The sequence below is a fragment of the Cavia porcellus genome, unplaced genomic scaffold (genome assembly GCF_034190915.1).
Source record: "Cavia porcellus strain 051 isolate PalLab524CR breed Dunkin Hartley unplaced genomic scaffold, mCavPor4.1 scaffold_6, whole genome shotgun sequence".
In the NCBI taxonomy this organism is placed as follows: Eukaryota; Metazoa; Chordata; class Mammalia; order Rodentia; family Caviidae; genus Cavia; species Cavia porcellus.
In genome coordinates, this window is record NW_026947489.1 from 101,041,498 (window position 1) to 101,053,149 (window position 11,652).

The 11,652-nt window shown below is 43.4% G+C and overlaps 1 long non-coding RNA gene across 1 annotated transcript; it reads left to right on the forward strand.

Moving 5' to 3' along the window:
- Positions 1-5,134: 5,134 nt before the first annotated feature.
- Positions 5,135-10,412, forward strand: LOC134476582 (uncharacterized). The gene is made up of 2 exons (XR_010048409.1): positions 5,135-5,174; positions 8,480-10,412. It is a non-coding gene; the product is annotated as an uncharacterized LOC134476582 (long non-coding RNA).
- Positions 10,413-11,652: the final 1,240 nt, after the last annotated feature.

Genomic DNA, 11,652 nt, shown 5'->3' on the forward strand with positions numbered 1-11,652 from the left:
TATCGGAGGGAGAGTAGATGGAGCTGAGGGGAGGACACATTCATGGCGGGAGGAACCAATGTGCAAAGTTGAGATCAAAGAACAGGCAGTTTTTGGGCAGGTGAGTTGACCTGAGCTGTGTGCCTCACAAAAGCTGGATGGTTGGACAGGAACCAGATGAGGAATGGGCTGTATTTGAATTTATCCCAAGGACAAGAAGTTACTAAGCGCTGATGCTGGGATCAGAAAGGTTGCTTACTTAGCTCTGACCTTAGGAAGAGTGTTTACTCTCTGTGAGCCTCAGTTATCTCATCTATGAAATGGTGGTAATAAAAATACTTGCCTAACAGGACTGTTGCAAGGATTCCGTGCCTGGACCTGGTAAATCCACTATGGTTTTATGGGAGAGTGGGAAACCTCGGGGTATATTAGTTTCCTACTGAGATCTAGTAAGCTATCACAAACGTGGTGGCTTGAAACAACACCCATATGTGATTTCACTATTCTGTTTGTCACCAGTCTTGCTTGGCATGGCCGCTGGGTGCTCTGCTCAGTTTATCCCAAGCCAAAGGCAAGGTGTTGGCTGGTTTGAGTCATAGGGGAAAAGCACTTTAAAACTCACTCACATTGTTTTAGAATCCAGTTCCTTTCAATTGTAGGACTTAAGTCCCTGTCTTGTTGGTGGCTGTTCAGCAGAATGTCATCTTCTAAGGGCCATTTACAGGCCTTCCTGTAGGCCATTCCCCACTTTAAATTAGCAAAGGCAGGTCAAGTTCATACAGTCTCTCTAATGTCCACTTTCTGCTACTGGCTGGAAAAACACTTTGGCCTTTAAGAGCTTGCTTTGCCAGGTCTAGTGTAATCCCTCTAGGAGGGTGAAGCAGAAGATGGCCAGTGTGAGCCCAGTCAGGACAACTTAGAGAGATCCTGTCTCAAAATAAAATGAAAAAATGTTTAGAAGAAGCTGGGGGTACAGCTCACTGTGAAGGCCCTAGTTTAAGCCCCAGTACTGGAAAACAGCCAAACAGCTTGCTTCATTAGGCTAACCCACCTGCATACTTCATTTTGAGGTCAACTGATTAGCCACCTTAACTACTCTTCAAAATTCCTTTTTCTATGCAATGCAACACAGCCATCAGAGTAATGCCAGGGGTTGGAGATCAGGTTAGAATTCTCTCCAGCACAGGACATGACACAATGAAATTTTCACCTTAAAAGATTGCTGTTTGCACTGGGGATAATTGGTGGGAGTGAGATTGGGAGACCCTTTAGAACAGCCACCCCCGACACGTACAAGTTTCGTGGAAGACAGTTTTTTCACGAAGCAGGGTTGGAGGCTGGGGATGATTCAGAGGAGGGCATGACCTAGATCCTCTCCGTGCAGTTCACAGGACACTTCTCACTCCTCTGATCCGCCAGGAGGTGGAGCTCAGGCGGCAGTGAGAGCTTGGGGAACAGCTGTACATGGAGATGAAGCTTCAGTGTTGTGTTTCCTGTTACGTAGACCGGGTCCTAATAGGTCAGGGACTTATCCCTGTGGCCCTGGGCTTGCGGACTGCTGCTATAGAGAACTGTCACATTCATTCAAGGAAGGAAGGGGTAGTGGCATGCACAGAGCACAGGGGTTGTGATAGGACTGGACAAAACAGTGAGCGATCGAGGAGGTGGGAGAAGCAGGACTTGGTGACAACCGAGGAGTCCCCTGTCCCTGGTATGACAGACAGCAGATGTCTCTTGCAATCTGAGCCAGCCCTCCGCCCCCAACTCCTCCCTCCTATGCTTGGGTTTTGCTTCCTCCTTTCCTATCACACATGCCTGTTAGAGCTCTGTAGTCAGTTGGCATCCCTAGTGGGTTTTAAGCTACACGAGTGTGGAGATCATATCTGTTGTGTTTACCTGTGAATCCTCTGCATTTAGTGCAATGCCTGATACACTCTAAGTTTTTTCAGTAGTTGTTCAAGACATAAATGGGTCAAGGAAGGTACCATGCATTCTAGTAAATCAGTACCTCCCTAATCCGGAACAGCTCCTGCATCTTCACGCACCTGTGCTTTCCTTACCAGTTAGGATCCCCCTTAAACACTTTGAAAATGCCCACTCTTTCTTCCGGAGTTCAGCTCTAAGCCCACCTGCACTGCACTCCTTTCTTTCCTCCTCCAGGAAGAACTAGGTTCTTGCTTTACTCCTGCCCGACTAATGCAGAGGTGTCATTGTTGCCATGGGTTTTTTAATCTCTGTTTACCCAGATGAGAGTGAGAGCTTTCCAAGAAAAAGGACTGACTCTGACTTGTTTGTGTGTCAGTCTTCAGTGCCTAAGTCCCCCCCCCACACACACACACATACACACAGGCTCTCGAACTTTTCCTGTGCTCCCCAAAACACTAAGATGCATAATTAAGATGCTCCCCTCGTGACAACTTCCTTTTAGGGCAGGACAGGTGTGTGAAATCCCTGTGCCAGGAGTGATACAGATGAAACTTCTGCCAGGCTGGTTAAAGGGTAAAATGATTCAGGAGTCCTGGGAAGACTGGAGAAGATGGAGCTTCCGGAAATGAAGAGGAGAGGCTGAGGACATCTGTGGCAGGGAAAAGGACATGAGTTAAAGTGTTAGCATGAGCGTCAGGTGTCAGTGTTTCAGGGGCACAGCCTGGGATCACCATGCTTGAATTTGCATACGAGCTTGAGGTTGTGAAAAACAACTTATACTTTCACTCAGCACTCAGCACGGCAGTGACCAAGTGCGTGTAGGGTTTCCCCACCCACCAAGCAATCAATTCTGCAGCAGCCACCAGCTGGGCTTCTTCTAATTCAATTTCATTCTGACGCTATCTACCTGGAGACGGCATCAGATCCCACAGGTGTAGTGTTCAGTCCTGGGACCGAGCTCCCCTTCCTCAGCTGTCAGTCACAAGCTCCACTGTAGTGCATCTGTGCTTCTGACTGATCAGCTACCAATCCTGGCTTCCACATCCCCCTTACAGTCTCATTGGGCTTGTTAAAGTGCTTATGAAGGTTAGGGAAATGCTTCAATTTGCTAATTTCTTATAAAGGATCTTATAAAAGCTACCAAGGAACATCAGATAAAGAGATGCATGGGGCAAACATAGAAGAAAGGGGAGAATTCCCATGCTTTCTCCAGCAACACCACCCTCCTGAAACCATCCTCCACGTGTTCAGCTACCTGCTGCTTGCCAAGCCCTGCCCTTTGGGGGTTTTATGGAAGCTGTCTTCTGTAGGCAGCTTTGATGGAGCCTTTGGCATCGGTGGCCAACTTAACATCCCGCCTCTCCCCTCTGCCAGGAAGCTGAGGAGTGGGGCTTGGACGTTCCGGCCCTCTGAGCACAGTGGCCGGTTCCTCTGGCAACCAGCCGCATTCTGTATTTATCTAGAGCCTTTCCCCTAAATCATCTCATTAACAGAAGGTCAGGCATGTTAGAAAGAGCTTGTAAAGAAAATAAAAGCCTGCCTTCCACCTTTATCACTCGGAAGTTGTTCTGTAGCTGCTTCAGGAATCAAGGACAAAGGGCCAAATGTTTTCATACCAAATACACATATTGCTGTAAGTCATTTAGGAAATTAGAAAGGCAATAGGATCTATGAGTCAGGAACCGTGAACGGAAACGGAAATGTGTGCAATCATGTGTGTGCTGCATGACGCTTCCCTGAGCGACACACCACATAGAGGAGGGTGGTCCCATGTGATCATAATGGAGCTGAAAAATTCCTATCCCCAGAGATGCTGTAGCTGTCGTAGTGTCATCACGGTGCATTGCCCAGACCTACAGCACTGTGTATCATGTACAGTTATGTACACTGCACAATAATTGCTAATGATAACAAACAAGTATGGTTTGTGTTTATGCTTTTGTATTCACAATTCCACTTTCTTATTACTTTAGAGTGAACTTCTACCAATCAAAAAACAGGTTTGCTATAAAACGGTATGTTGGTAACAGTGTCACACATTTTGTACTTACTGTTTTGTCCATGATGCCTGTAGGTTACCCTATATATATAAAAAGAGAGAGAGAAAGGTAGGCTTTGTGTGCAGTAAGCTACACCATCTACTTTTGTGTAAGTAAACTGTACAATGTTTGCACAATAATAAATCATAAATATTGCATTTTTCAGAATGAATCCCTATCACTAAACGTACATCATAATATCACATTGACTATGAGTTTTCTAAGCCTCAATTTTCTTATCTGGAAAATGAGATAAGAATAGGAACTTCCTTCTAAAGTTGCTGTTACATGAAATGAAATAACAGGCAATATATAAAAGGCCTGTAGTGAAAGAACTTTCATTCTATTAAATGAAATAAAATAATGTACAGTATCTAAAAATGCCTGGCACCTAACAAATACCAAATAAAACACCTTCCTCTATGTGTCGCGTTGGGCCTGGGGTGAGGATGTGTTAGTGAACCAGGCAGCCGTGGCCCCTGCCGTTATAGAGCTCACAGTCAAGATTCATTTGGTTTAGAACTGTGTTTGTTGATAAGTTTAGGCTGTAGGAACACATGGAACCAAACATGGCTTAAACATAACCAAGGTTTGTGTTTCACTCCATCATAACAGTCAAAAGCAGATGTCCTACGAAGTAGGTGGCATTAGTCCATGCAATGACACCGGGATAGTTCCTTCCATCTTCTGATCTTCTGGCTCCCAAATCACTTAGACATCGTCACCTACTTCTGGCCAGTTCACACATATATGTCACTCACCCTGCAGCCCTGCAGCCCTTTGAGTTGTGAAACTGGCTTCCACAAATCTTCCCAGGCTTATATCATTCATTCCCAGGAATTTAATACTATTGATATGTGCCATGGCACCCAAGTCTATGCGTCCCTTCCAGAGTTAACTCTTGATCTCCAGTTATCCGAGGCCCACAGCTTGCTGTATGACTCCACTTGAGTGTTCCCCAAACACCCCAGATCTTTGTCAAAACAATAGAGCTCAATGCATCATTTTTCTTTCCAGCCCTGTTCTGCCTCCTGCAATATCTGTGTCAGAGAAGGATCCTACCATTCACCAGGTAAAACCAGAAATCTGAGGACTACCCTTGTTCATCCACTGCTTACCCCTTGTGCCTAGAGTAGATGTAAGTTCTGTGAAGACAGGAATTTTTACCTGTTTTGTTTTCTCCTTTATCTCAGGTGCCTTGCGCATCCAGCTGTACTCAGTAGATGATCAGTAAGTATTTATGGGGTAGATGAATGAATGAATTGCCTTGGCTCATACACTTGTCACTTCTCACCTGGATCTTGCACTATTTTCCCATCTCATTTCCCTGCCTTGGTCCTGCCTCTCCCCAGTACTCCCCACTAACAAATGCTCGGTGTCCCTCCTTTATCTTCGAGTTCACGTCCTCATCAGGGCCTGAGAGACCCCTCAGACCCTGAGACCCCTCAGGACCTGATGTCTGCTGTACCTGCAGCCTGTACCCTGCAGCCAGCATCCTCGTTCACATGTCACCTTTGATCACCTGGTCATTTCCTATCTTTCAAGATTCAGCTTCACTGTCACTGCCTTCTAACACCCTTCGCTGGCAGCAATATCCTTTCCAGGAAATACTCCAAATACCACTGTGCCACATCGGTGGGTTGGATCCATGGCAGGTGTGATACACTTGTGTTAGGAAGAACAGTGGAATCAGGAGGGTGAGTAATAACCTTATGTGTCAGCCCATGATCACTGAAACACTCTGACATAAATCGAGGCGATGCCTCTCTGCATATCTCAGACTGTTTTTAGTCTTCACCCTCAAGACTGTAATGCAGTAGCCACTGAACGGGTGTGGCTGTTAAACTCCAAAACTGTGTTTTTCTGAACTGAGATAAGCTATTAGGATAAAATACACACTAGATGTCAAGGTCTCAGTGCAAAACATCTACAGTATTACATGAATGTATCAGATGGTTGAGATGCTAAAGTGATGCTCTTTTGGACATAATAGGCCAAGTCATCAAAAGTATTTTCCCTCTTTATTTCTTTTTGATTTTGTCTTGTGGTGTCAGGAATAAAATTTAAGGCCTTACACATTCTAAGCATATATGTTTCCACTGGGCTACATGGCCAGCACCTTTCTGTTTCTTTCTTATTTTTTTAAAGCATGGCTACCATACAAAAATACCGACGAGGCTTTTTAAGATAGATCTGCCTGTCTAAAGATCCAGAAAGTTGGAGCAAACGATTTGAAATGTCTTAAAAGAATATTTATCTGTCTGCAGTTTGGCAATCTCCACAGAGAACCATTCCATACTTTTTCTGGATTTGTAGTTCAAGGATCTCTTCTTTTAAAATGTTTCTTTTCTTTTTTTCTCCCTCGTAAAAGTTGCTTGCTACAACCAAAGCCATTGCCTTTAGGGAATCTACGAAGCGTATGTCTGGGGGCTGCCTACAGTTGGAGCCCAAGGGAAAGGTCACCTCGTAGCCAGGCCGTCCACACCCTTGTTTACGAGCACCCCCAGTCTCTGATGGGAGACCACGTGGATTTGGGCTATGCTCAGAACCAGAAAAATACAAGAGCATCACATTAAAGCTGATTATAGAAAACTAGGCATATGACAAAGTAGGGAGACACTCATGAAAAAATGAATGAAAAAACACGAAAAAATCAAATTCATAAAAGAGAGGTCAAGAAAATGCCCACAGCAGAATTTGACACTTCTATTTGAAAACACGCATATATATTCACACAAGGACTCTAGAGATAATGTAATAACCCAGGAGAAGAAAGTAGGTTCTAAAAGATTGTGATGTAGGATGCTTAAAGAACTGACAAATTTTATACTAAGAATGACAGTGCACACCTGTACTCCCAGCTACCTCGAGGTAAAGGCAAGAAGATCACAACTTTGAAGCCACTCTGGACACAACTTAGCAAGACTTTGCCTCAAAATAAAAAATAGGTAGGGCTGAGGATGTAGCTCAGTGGTGGAGCATTGCCTAGCAAATATGAAACCTTCCATTCAATCGCTAGTGGTGAGAAAAAATTAAAATAGAACACTCCCAAATTTTAGTTTAAAGAAATCATGGAAAATAGATGATAGATGTAAGATATTACAAAAGAAAATAGACAGACAATAGAGTGTAAGATATTACAAAAGAAGAGACTCCTATAATCCCAGCACTTGGGAGGTTGAGGCAGAAGAATCTTTTGTGACTTCTAGACCAGCTTGGGCTACTAAGTGAGCCCAAGGCCAGCCTGAACTCCATAGAGAGATCCTGCCTCAAAAAGAAAAGAGAGAGAGAGAGAGAGAGAGAGAGAGAGAGAGAGAGAGAGAGAGAGAAAGAGAGAGAAAGAAAAAGACGTAAGTGGCTAACAAATACTATATGAAATAATGCCCAACCTTGCCTGCAATCGGGACAATGCAAATTTAAATTAACAATTGGTAAATTTAAAAATTGTTAATATGTATCAATGCTGACCTAAATGAGGGAAAATACCCTCTCTCAAACAAACATTACTGATGTAAGTAAATATATCCATTTTGGAGACAATTAGGTAATAGCTATTAAAAATGAAACTATACCCGTAAAGTCTGATGGAAGGAAGGCACGCGGGTATTCCTGGTGTTTTAGCAAAAGAGTGGAAACAGTCAAATTGCCTACTGATGAGAATGACTGTGTGACCTGGAGGATGCCCATCATGTCTTAGCCACTTTCCTAGTCACGGAGACACAGTATTTGACATCCACAATTTACAGGAGGAGATGTTCGTTTTGGCTCACAATTTCAGACTCTCAAAGGCAGGAACGGCATGGTGGGAGGACTTGGCACAGAGCACAGCTGCTCAGGTTATTGCTGCCGGGAAGCAAAGAGACAAGGAGGAGACAGGGTAGGAGATAAACCCTTACAGGTCTCGGCCCTCAGACCTGCCACCTCTGACCCATCCTCACCTTCCCGCAACTCAATCAGTCATGGAACTCATGGGCAGTAAATCTTCTCATGAGTACAACTCACCATGATCCATTTGCTTTCCAAAAGCCCAGGCTCTGAATGCATGAAACTTTGGAAGGACATGCCTGATCTTAACCATAACACCGAGCATGTTCGGTACAACAGGAATTAAATCTAGTAAAGTGGATTTATATGACTAGACAATAATACATTTCCAAGACATTGTTTAATGCAAAAGGCAAGTTTCATAATGATATGTATAATGAGGTCCCACTTATCTTTTCAAAACACATATGCAAATAATAAAATCATTCTGTAAGTTTCCCAGGGGTACAGATACCTGTATGTGCATGCATTGAGAAAAGGTTTAACAAACACTCCACGTGGGAATCCCTCCTGGAAGAAAGCAGGCATTTGCAAAGGGAGTGACGAAGGAGAATTTGGGTTTACATTGTCCTGATTTTACAAGAAGAATTTGTCATGTATTACTAATTATGCAATTACAAGTCAGAACTTTTAAAAGTGGAAGGATTGGGTTGGGATCACTCAATTCTGGTTCTTTAGATGTTTCTTTACTACCTGTGTCCTTTTTTCAGCGAATCCAGCTGCCAATATTCTGTGGCTTTCTGTTCACTGAGCCGTGAAGGACCTTCCACAGCCTGTGATTTATCTATGGGAGTCCATGGGAGTGCTTGGCTCACAGCACACCTTTACCCAGCTAGCGTCAACTTCCTTCTCCAGGGAGCTGTTTGGAAAACAGCACGGTTCTCACAGGGTTGGCTACACTCTTTGCTAAATCCCCGTGTTACCTCTCAAAGGGGGCTGTCATTCTATCTTGTGGTTTTTGTAGTCATTTATCTTCCTAACACCTAAGAGAGGTAAGCCACAGTCCCTTACCCATGAGAAAACCGAGGCCACTGGGCAGAAATTGGCCAGTGTCCCAGCTCCCAAAGCTCTGTGAAAGCTGGCATTTTGTCTGCCTGTCCAATCTGTCAGTCACAGTTCGTGGTTCATGGCAGCTAGAATATTCAAAACAGGAACATCCGCTCTAATTATGTAGAGCCATGTGAAAGTGTGACTGAATTTTACTGCCTAAATCAGTTCTTTGAAATGATTAACCCCAGAGAAGAATCTGGCAAAATGTGTTTACAGAAATTTGTAGGGGTTCTCAAATGCACTAGGGAAATCTGGGAACTTCTCTTGTCCAGAGGAACCCACCCCAACTAAAGTGAGCACTGGGCTGGGGCAGAGATGCGGGATGTCATCACAAGGACATGGTTTCTTCAAAGGAAGTCAAAAGCCACCTGGCCCATGTTGCCTCTGGTGTTTATTAAAATGCAGATTCCAGGCCTGGGGATATAGCTCAGCAGCCTAGCACCTGCCTGTCATGCGCGATGTCATGAATTTGATTCCCAATACAAAAAAAAAAAAAAAAAAAAAAACCCACCCACTAAAATGCAGATTCCTAGGCCTTCCTGGGATTGAGTAAATCGAAAACCCCAGGAGCAAATAAATAGTCTACCCTGGTGATTCTTATGCATACTGAAAGTTGACGCTAACTGTGGTAGGAAGAAAGAATTAGAGACAAGAATAGTCTTAGCCAGAAAGCTCTTTAGCCATCCTGTCCCCTAGATGGCAATGGTACATGCACATCACAAGAGGATGGTGGCAACATGTGACAGGCGAGAAAGAGATACCCTAGGGTAGAGGAAGAACAGAAGAGGTCAGGCAGAGAAGGTGAGGTGCTGATCATTCATCACCCCCTTTAGAATCTTGCGTCCTTGGTGGAAGCCTGGGCTACCAGGTGATAACATAGAAATCTTTAGGTAACAGAGTCTAAAGTAGCAGTGACTTCAGTCATCTGAGAAACATTCAGTAGGATCGTTAGCAATTTTAGCCTTTGTGCCAGCAAAATTAGCCTAGTGTCTGATTCGCAAATCATCCTGAGAATGTAGAGCATTGACAGTCTGAGAGAAGTCTCCGGAGCAAAAAGCAGCACCTATTCAGTGTCTATGATTTCACCATCGAAGACTATGTCAAAGGGGTTTTGTTTGACTAATTTTCATTATTTGTTGTTACCCAATTAATGAAACATGATACTATTAATGAGTGTGTGAACGAGACAGAGTCTTGGTTGCCACATTTAAAACATTCCCAGCTTTTTCAGAGTAGAATAGTCCTGAGCTAAAGAGTGGCCTTTCTTCATTGTGGAGAAATACTACTCTTTCTCTCCAAATTCCCCAGCAGCGAATCATTGTGTGTCAGCTGCTCACCCCGCAGAACACAATATGAGGTCTGTGCTTGAGTTGGTGTTATTTTATATGTGCAGAATGCTAGCTCTCTTTTTCAATAAATTAATTGAGTTGAGAGATGCTTTAATGCCACAAGCATTGGTCTGAACATGTGGTTGTTCTGTAGCTGTTGTAAACTACAAGACCTCAATGACTCCATTTAAGAAATACTTCTGTTTAGAAGAAATTAAACGACTACATGGACTCTTGGATGCAAATAAACTTTCAGATAATGAAACTGTATTCCCAAGGAGATGTTCTGATTTTCCTCACTGAGGAAGAAACGGAGACATGTTTATATTGTCATTATGTCCATCCGGATAGAAAAGGAAGACTGCTGGCTAGATAAGAAAAATAAGGTTACATCTGGGCAGCCCAGCAGTCTCCCTGCCTGCTGAAGAAGCTCCTCTTTGTTTCATCCCTGAAGTACAGTGTTGTTTTCTTGGGCTCCTGCTCTGAGTTAAACCTGGGTTAGACTATGGATCCCTGACACTTGATTTTGTGATTGTGAGACCTACACAAATGCAAGTCTAGAACACAATTGGCTCCTTATTACTGTAAATCGCCATGAATAGGAAAGAAGCCACTTGAGCTTACAAAAGTGCTGCCTGGTGGTAGCCACCTCTTTTATACTTATTGTTTAATTATAAGGTGAAATCAAGGAACTATCAGTCTGTGGGCATCTGTGCCTTTTGAATATACATTTAAGAATTATACAAAACAATTTTACACAAAACAAAACCATGCCCTGAAAAATTCTTCATCCCTATGATCCAGCAAGCTCCTTTTTTTTTTGTACCAGGAATTGAACTCATGACTGTGTGCTTGCAAGGAGGCACTTATGCCGCTGAGCTAAATCCCCAGCCCCTAGCAGACTCCTCTTGTGATTTTGCAAATACCCAAAAGAATTGAAAGCAGATAGCTGTATGCCTGTGTTCATCATGGCATTGTCCACAGTACCAAAGGGGAAGGTAACCAAGGTGACCACTTATGTATAAATGGAAAGTCACATGTGGTATATTTGTATAATGAATAATTATTCAGCTTTTAAAGGAAGGAAATCCTGACACATTATTATAACAAGGACAAACCTTGTTCGTTATGCTAAGTAATACTATGCTAGGTAAAATAAGGTAGTTACCAAAAAGACAAATACTCTACCATTCTACTTATGTCAGGTATCTAGGGTGGTCACAATCAAAGAGAGAGAAAATGGAATGGTGGTTACCAGGGGCAGAGAGAAGAGGGCCCGGAGTTATTGTTTAACAGGTGTAGGGTTTCACTTTGGTGAGATGAAAAGGATTCTGGAGTTGAACAGCAGTAATGATTGCACAACGCAGGAGCGTACCTAGTGCCACTGACCTGTGCTTTTTAAAATGATTAAGATGGCGTATTTCATGTTCTCTATTTTACCACTCGATCATTTCTTAAGAGTATCTCAGATTGTATGCCAGCATTTTTATGGAAGGAAACTTCAA